This window comes from Falco punctatus (genome assembly GCF_963210335.1).
Source record: "Falco punctatus genome assembly, chromosome: 8".
NCBI classification, from domain to species: domain Eukaryota; kingdom Metazoa; phylum Chordata; class Aves; order Falconiformes; family Falconidae; genus Falco; species Falco punctatus.
The window spans coordinates 3,593,081-3,602,173 of record NC_137588.1 but is presented as its reverse complement, the minus strand read 5'-3'; the positions used below and the strand labels follow the sequence as shown (position 1 = coordinate 3,602,173).

At 40.1% G+C, this 9,093-nt stretch overlaps 1 long non-coding RNA gene across 1 annotated transcript in view; it reads left to right on the top strand.

Annotated features, from left to right (window-relative positions):
- LOC308068756 overlaps positions 1 to 9,093 on the top strand; it is a 105,474-nt gene that overhangs the window by 59,202 nt on the left and 37,179 nt on the right. The gene's annotated exons all lie outside the window — the stretch shown is intronic.

The window sequence follows — 9,093 nt, the reverse complement described above, 5'->3', positions numbered from 1 at the left end:
GTATGAACATTTTTTATGTGATGCTCAATAAATAACGTTGATGCTGTATGATTAAGCTCTACATTTATTTTAAAGAGGCTTTGAAACTTTACAGAAGAGGAAACATAACACAGTCCATCATCCTCTATTAATAAAGTCTCCTATTTTTCTTCTCTTTTATAGTGGAAGTCTTTCTACTTCACTGTAACTCTAGGGTTTTATGCAGTATGCTGCATAATCATTATGGAAATAAGTGCTTTGCAATTTGTTTTAAGAGAGATAGAGTACAAAGGCAGCTACAGAAAGGTGGAGATATATTGCAAGATTTTCTTACCTAGCACAACACCATGTAATATTAAAAAATCATGAGTTTTAAGATCTCTGCTGAACTTCATAAAACCCCTCCAATTTGGTTGTGGTGACTCCAGATTTTATTTTCTTCCCAAATATTGTTACATTCAGTTTCTGTTCTTATAAACCTCTATGTGCTGACAACCTTTATACTGATCTAGACTGCACTGACAGCAGCAGAGACCTGAGTGTCCCTAACTTCTCAGCCTAGAATATATCATCTTCATATCAGCAAAATTAAAACTACTTCCAATGCATTCACAGCCATCTTGGACATAATTACAACACAATTACAAACTTGTGGTTTCTTCATAGGCACACAGCATTATATCATTCTGATAATGCAGGGAAATGTTTCAATAAAGTTGCAACGCATATACTTTTATCATTAACATTAGATCTAACTTACTATTTTCACAAGCTATCTGGTGCTAATTACAGACATGGAATTGTGCTAAGCACAAGTTACTACTTTTTAAGAATACAGATTGATAGTCAGAAACCAAAATTCTGCTGTGATAGTACAATACTACAGTATTTATTTTTTAAGCTTTGGGAAAATTGTACAACTCCTAACACCTGACTTTGGTACGCTTCTTGTTATCACAAATTTATACCTATATAATTCTTAACAAAATTCAGTTGCATTTTAAATGCTATTCCTCTTCTCCCCAAAATACTTTTCTCCGATTCCTTTATGAGCTTAGTCTGCACTGAAAGGCCAGAAAACACGAGCTGTTGGGGGGACTCGCTGGGATCAATGGCAGCTTTAGTGTTTTTTAACTGGCAGGAACCTTCCCTCAGCATTAAAGGCAACAACGTAGGCACGGTGTATTTACGGTGCTTATTTACATCTCATATATTGTTCCTGCGCCTGTTGGGCAGAGCCAGGCTTAGTGCTGGCAGGTGTGCTTGCTGCATATGAAGCAGGGCAAGGAAAAAAGTGATTCTGCTGAGAATTACGAAGTTCTGGCAGGGAAAGACCCCGCTGTCACCAGCACCAGAGCCAGCCCTACCTGACCCTACCCCTAGGCTGCAACTTACGCCTTGGGACACCCTGATATCCATGGCTAAGGGCTGCACAGGGGCCAGTTCTCGTAGCTGGCTATCCTCATTCTCAGAGCTCTAACCTTAATCTCAGCCTTAACCCCTAGGCAAGTCCTAGGGCAGGAGCTCAGCCACATGCCCTGATAAACTAATTCCAAGGGGTGAATCCCACCAGCAGCTCCCAAATTGTTTTGCCCTCCTCCTTAAGCCACACTCTTAGTACATGACTAAGCTGTAACTTGCTCTTTCTTGGAACAGTAACAGATGCTGAGATGTTTTTGTGAGTAGGAGTCCTGGTGCCAAACCAAGCAGAAATCCTGGCTGCATAGTTTCACTTTTCTCTACCTCAATTAACCAAACTGCTCTTGATTGTGTTAAGCAGTCCTGCTCTAAGAATCTGTTCAGAAATATTCAGATTAATGTTAACTGCGCATGTTAACTGCAATCCTGAGCACTCAAACCTTCCTGACAATCCATGCTGTCAGGGCAGGTGACAGCAACAGAGCCAGATACAGTCACAGACCTGAAGGGATTTAGGATTTCCTGGGAATTAGGATTTCAGAATATACTGTGATGTCAACTTGTTATATATTTTAGATGAGCTGGCAGGGCAGGAGAGCTGTTAGCTTACCTTGGAAAAGCTAGAGGAAGACTGCTCATGAAGCCAACTGAACATGGCTTAAAGAATATAACAGTTCCCATAGTACAGCAAGGAGAAAGACGATGTCCTCTGCACTACAGTTTGTTAACTCAGGGCAAATGGTGACCTCAAGATGATGCCGTTCAGTCAACACATGTCATTACTTGAGGTGCTGAGCTCTAAAATCTAGAGGGAAAGTTAAATCTGTTGTAAGCTTCCTATTACAACCAGGTTATGTCTATATTCTGCATGAAAAATAAACAGAGCTGGAACAAAGGTGTCATATCACTACGTATTTATGATTTGCAACAACCTCTTAATGAGTTCACCATGTTTTCTCTTGTACCTGCCATCTTTACGCTGTGCTACAGAGCATGTGAATGTGTTTTTACCATCGGAGAGATAATCTTCAAGAGCTGCTTTTGCCTGGTTTGTCAAAAGTAATGCTTTGTACACCTCTGCTGGGAATGCTGAGCTGGCTGCTGAATACAGAGCTAAGAGGTCTAGATATTGGCTTCTTTCCTTTTAATTATCATCTCACATGTAAAGGAGACTGTTTTATCTTTCAAGAGCACAAAGGTCATATAAATAGTCTTTAGTACAGAAAAGAGCTAGACAGTTTCATGGTTATAATTTAGAATCTAGTTCCATTTCAGTTATTTAGTCTTGATACCAAATGAAGCAGAGAAATGTGAATTTTTATGATATTATCTCTTCCAAAAATATTGTTTTGATCTTATTCAAATCCTCCATCTTGATAAGCCAGAAACATTTTGTTGAGACTAGCTTTTTTTTATAAAGGTGAAAATAAAACATTCCAGCAATTTCCCAAACACAATTTGAAAGAAATGTCTGCATGCTTTCTGTTTTCCTGAAAGCTACACTAACAAAACCCAGTCCATCAAAACAATTGAATTAAAAGTTTTAAACTTCACCTGCAGTGTAAGTATCTTCATTTAAATACAAACTATCCGAGTGTTTAAACTTAACCATGAGGTTGTTTTTTTCTTTTTGAGATTATATTCATTTGATGAAATTCACTATGTAGATGTAATATAGACTTTTTTAAGTCACTTGACTGAGCATACCATGACATTCTGATTAAAAGATTAGCATCGTGCTGTATCAGTAGAACACATTTTAAATGGATTAAGAAGTGACTACTGGATAGATCTCAATGTGGAGCCAGTTACTATTCACAGGAATCAGGGGATTTCTTAACCCACAGGACTGCAAAATTGAGCTAAGTCTCGCAGTCCAAGACCTACACACAATTTTTGTTGCTCTGCACTTTGAAACAGAAAAACCTGGAATGATATGTAAATAAATTTGCTTCTAGTTCTCATTAAAAGAGCCAGACAGATCTTAATAGAAGACATTATCTGCATGAAACATCAGGAAGAGGATTCTTTTTTTAATGTGTGTTTACTTGTACTTGTTTACAAGTGAAGGGCGAACACCACCACCTTATGAACACCAGTGGTTACAAGACTAGATACTTTCTGAGCTGTTCTAACATTTCAGCAACAACTGCGTTTACTACATCTGCTCAAAATAGGCCTGTTTTACAAAAAAACCCAGTCTGACCCCATTGTGGTCTCCAGAGCTTTCCAAGAACCTACCTGAAAATGAGCCGAGAGGTTCAGAAACAATTCCCAGTTTGGTTCCATTATAAACTTTAAACCACACAGGACCAGGAGCACAATCCTAGCTGTGCAAGCTGTTCCCCTTGGCACCGCGGGTGAATGGCACATGATAACACAGCTGACCATCTGCAAGTCAGTGCATTCCTCTCCTCCCGTTTTGGAGGGGTGGGGTTACAAGACAGATGTTTTGAAACACTCGAGGCATAGCTCCCAGAAAAACTTTGAAATACTATCATACTGGTCGTGTCTCACAACATAGTGATACTATCCCAACCAACAAAGACAACAAAGTCATCAAACTTCACAGAGTCACAGACTGGTCGGGGTTGAAGGGACCTCTGGAGATCATCTAGTCCAGCCCCTTGCTGAAGCAAGGTCGCCCAGAGCAGGCTGCTACCTCACCTCATTAGTTTTGAGAGGGTTGGGGAAAGAAACCCTAGAGTAGTCCTGTTTATGAATCTCAAATTGTTAAGGGCTTGAAATATAGCAGGCTCAGAGAGGAGGGTCAAGAGAGAGAGGTGGAGTAGCAGTGTTGGTAACCTTCTCCTTGTCTCAGGTGAGCTTGAGTAAAGGAGGAGGGAGTCTCCAGCATGTGCCTAGTGGGACCCTAAGACACTGGGATCTTTTCGCTGTGTGTTTAAAAGGCTTTAACTAAGTCCTCTTCATCTGATTCCGCGAACCACTTTCAAGCAAGTAGCTTGTGGTTTGGGAAGGCAGTGTACAGTTTCTGGTGCTGAAGTGAGGCTCTTGAGGAGAAAAAGGTTTAAGATTGCTCCGGGAGGTTGGAACAACTCCACTTCCTTTGACTCCAAACAGAGAAAAACTTCCTTTCCTTTCCTTTAATAAGGACTGGGAAATGGGACTCACTGTTCCCACAAGAACAGGTGTGTTGGTTAGTGACATGAAAACTGACTGCTCGAAGGAGGCCCAGGGCAGGACCTGGGGAACAGCAGGAGCACATGGCCTCTGCCGCGGGCAGAAAGAAGGAAACTGCCACAGACGGGGGTCTCTCTGCAACACCTTCCCTCTCTTTCCGAAGGGAGGAAGGAAGAGAGGCCTGTGGTCACCAGCATCTTTCCTACCTCCGTTTCTAGAGGAAGATGATTGAATAGAGTGCATTACACAGCATGCCATTAGAGTATCTTTGGGAAAGTTTTCAATCTAGAGAAAAGAACCGGCTACTTAGTGAAAAACAACTAACCACTAAATACTGCCACCACCAAAAATGATTTGCCTTTTGGCAAACACAGATTTTCCCATCCTGATCGAACTTCATTCATTTTGATAATGAACACGGATACGCTTCTGTCTTCCTCTCCACATGCACACACAGTCAGGTAAATAAACGTGCACTAAAGCAACGTGACAATCCACCTTGGGAAGTTCCTTTCAGCTACTATTTTTATTTTCCCCCCATCATTACTCTTGCTGTTTCTGCAGCACGGTGTCACTTTCTAAGCACACCTCTGCAAAACCTGCAGAATTCTTTGGCTTCCTCATCCTCCCAACCAAGTCTGATTTATTTCAGCATCAGTTACCAAACCGGGAATGCAAACATTTTCTCTCTGACACAAGGAATCATATGATTTACATCTGCTGTTGGCTATGGGGGGAAAAAAAGAAGTAATCACAGGATTCACTTCTTAGGTTACGGTATCTCATGGAGGCAAAAGCACGACCCCAGATCCCCCCCAAAGTAACAAAATACTTACTCTGTTGGCACATACTGTAAAGTGACCTATGTTTGATCATTCAGTGGTCTAATGAATCAATCAAAATCAACCTCTCAGTCCCGGCAGTGGAGAGCATAATAAACAAAATTGCAAAACAGAACTGTTCTATTGATTGTTGTTAATCTAATCTCCCCCTTAGCACCAACCTATCATTAGAACCTTACACACACCACCACCCCCCCCCCCACGCCTGCCCAGCAGCAATGACAGCTGGGGCTGTCGCTGTATTGACAACATTCTCATTAAACAATGGCATCCATTATCAAAATACACTTATCAAAAAATGTGACAACTGCTGCTCATGACTTAAGGATTATATAACTGTAATGTGACTGTCCTTCTAATACTGCTGGAAAATCAGTACATAAGAGCTCTGCATTAAACAAGGAGATACATATTAATCTTTTATTTTTTGTACTACTTAATATACCATTGTTTTAATTATGGTCATTTGTTATATCTTAGCTCTACAGAAAACTGCTAGAGAGTGCTTTGTAAATCACGGTGTATCAAAAGAAAGACAACTGATTCAGCCTGCAATGCAGGAATACACAACAGAAAATCACTTAATCTCCATGTGGTTTAGTTCTACCCCACTCACTGTGATAAAGGTGTAGACACAGGAAAGCAGATTTAGTACAAATATCAAAAGCAAGGCTCAAATCCCTGGTCCCAGTCGGCCTCTTAGCGTACCTCTGAAATTCAAGGGCTGGGATAAGAAGGCTGCTTCAAACAGTCAACAAGAATTCCCTTCCATATAAACTAGCTCTTTATTCACTGGGAAAATAGCAGCCACAGCATTACTCATAACAGGGTTCCTACCCTAAGGGACATTATAAGGGCAAAACGTGCGCTGGCAGCTGTGCTACCCTTTAACTAGCACTTTCATCCACAAGTAATACAGGTAAATTATTTTCTTCTGCCCCAAAAGGAAAACTCTTTGGCTCTGGTTTACCTTCTGGAGGATCCTTTCTGTATCGTTATCAGGACTGTAAAGACATTAACTTCCTTGTTTCATTGCCCAATGTTTGGTGATGTGGAAACTCCTACGTGTCATTCAGTAAAAAGGGACAGGAGGAAAACCTGAGCATCCTCCAGGAACACAGCTGAAGGAATGTTCTTAGGCAAAAAGAGAATTTTATACTAAAAATAAAAATTAAACCCAAACTACAACAAAGAAGGTCAGTTCCACAAACCAGTTGAGTTGTGGTTGCCTTGTATGAAAAATCTCCCCTAACCATTCGGTCCTGCACATTATGTGCTGCATACATAATTAAAGCCTACCATTTTTTATTGCGCAGAACAAGTGACTAGATTTTTACCAGCGATATAAAAATAACATGCCATTTGCTTTGGAACGCTAGTAAAAATTTTGTGATCAAATGCAAGGTGTTTTATGGAAGCTTCCTTTCTCTATCATTATCTGTCATTTTCAGTCAAAACAGAGCTAATATTGGACATCTGGGAGAAAGGCTGCTTTTGCAGGCGCTGCTTCATGAGCAGAATATGGCAAATAACAGAGAATTTTAAAAGTTTTTTCCCTTTGTGGTCAGAAATAAAAAGCATAATAAATATGTTAAAAGGGCTAATGAGTCCCAAGCAGCAAGATCTTCATCTTTCAAAGACTTTTATGGATTGTAATTATCTAATTACTGTTAATTGGTTGAGTGGGATGAGGGAGTACTGTGGGTGTAGGAGGGCATGCATTGTGCTTCACATTTGGTACTCATTCTGACACCACTGGGTGTAAAACACAACTTGCTCAGGAAAATCAACAATTTCATTGCAAAGTTTTTAGGTTGGATTTGCAGTTTTCATCTGTGGTTTTAAAACTACTGCTGATTCTTCATGCTCTGTGTGTGCTAAGGCAGGAAAGCTGACTGGCTTCTCCTCATACTCATAAGATTTAGAGGAATCCATAGAATCTACATTCTTACCAGGTTTTCTGCACCAACATCTCTTTAAAAATTGCACACTATGACCCTGAAGTAACCACAGCTTCACAGCAACTAGTTTTTTGCATCCTGAATCCCAGGCATGTAGTAAAAGGCTATCTCTAATGTAACTAACCAAAATGGACTACGTGAACCCATCCTGAAGGAGTAATAATTTCTGAAAATAGGATTTTTGGTTCACAGCAGCTTTTTGTAAACACAAACTTAAGTATCTCCAGGATGCTGCTGAATGGAAGTCATTGTCACCTCCACAGTGAGGATTACAGCAGTGCTGTGCCTCAAGGATTAATCCTTTTAAAAGCAGTTCAATGGGGAGGAGATGATCAGAAAAGGATCAGTTATGCACAATAATACAGTTTTTGATACTCAGTTTTGAGCTAGAACACTTTGTACAGGTACGACTATTGAAATCTCATCTGAGCCCCATTCAACATGAAGAGCAAAATTATGTTCTTAATTAATTTTCACACTGACCTAGCAGAACTTCAAGCAAGTGACTGCATGGTGCACAGGACTATGGAGAGTAAAGCTTTTTTCCCCAGAAATGAAGAATGAAACTGTAACTCGCAATGCTAGACAAAAGGAATCCCTGAATAATAACTTGATCTTTAGTCAAATGCTTTCCCCTTTGGAGAAAACTGAATGTGAAGATTTTAAAATTTCTGGTGCATTAGGAAAACAAATGGAAGGGAAAACAAATGGAAGCACCACTATCTGGCACGCATCATTACCTGCTCACCCGGGTGGGCAAGGCACAAACTGAGCCTAATAGCCCTCCTTTGTCTTCTAAAGCACTGTGCAGGGTCCTAAATACATTACTTACTGCCTCCAAATCAGTTTCATTAAACAGCCACTTTGCTTGTTAACACCTACTGTACTGACAGTTGCCTTGCGACACTATAAACTACATAGCAAAATCACTGGCATTAGAAGATTAACCAACAGGCAAGAGTTTGAAGAAGAGCACAAATCTGTTGAATCAGGGATAGATAGACACGTCATTGCTGCCTACTCCTCACATCTCAAATAACTGAGCTGGTCAAGTGTCTGCTATGAGAGGCTGGCATGTGCATTGGCCTTCAAAAACAGGTTCCTCTGCTCAATTAGCAAAATGCTGTCAAGTGTGAACAGAGGCTTTTTTTGTAAGAAGGTAGCAGGGTGTGCTTCAGCAAGGGGAACTTAGTGGGGGCAGAGTGACCTTGAAGAAATGAGAAAAAAAAAATAAAATATTGCTGTCCACACTTATACTTAGCAACCCACAGTAGTTGTGAGAATAGCCACAGCGTTTATTCTGTTTAATTTCCCAGCATTAAGTAAAATTTGGAAGATCATTTCCATGTAGCTACAAAACATTAAAAATTTGTGTTTAACAGCATAATTTATGATTATTTATTTATTTATTTCTTTACAAAGAAAGCTGTTGTAGTAACCAACTTCTTTGCAAGTGGATTCATTTTTTAGGGATATGAAAAAGAAATTAATGAAGGTGGTTTAGGCACAAGCTTAAAGAGCAAGGGGAGTAATACAGGTCAGCAGTATGAGGAGGTGCACTTTTTGTCTTGCATTTCACTCTAAAGCAAGGTGCTTGTAATGAGACAGAAGAGGCCTCTTGAACTTTCAAAATACAGACCTTTGTTGGAAAAGCATAAAAATTATGAAGATTTGCTATTGTGTCCTCAAAATGCACTACTAGAGCTCGAAATAGCTGCATAATACTAGACCACACAATTATTTTCTTCACT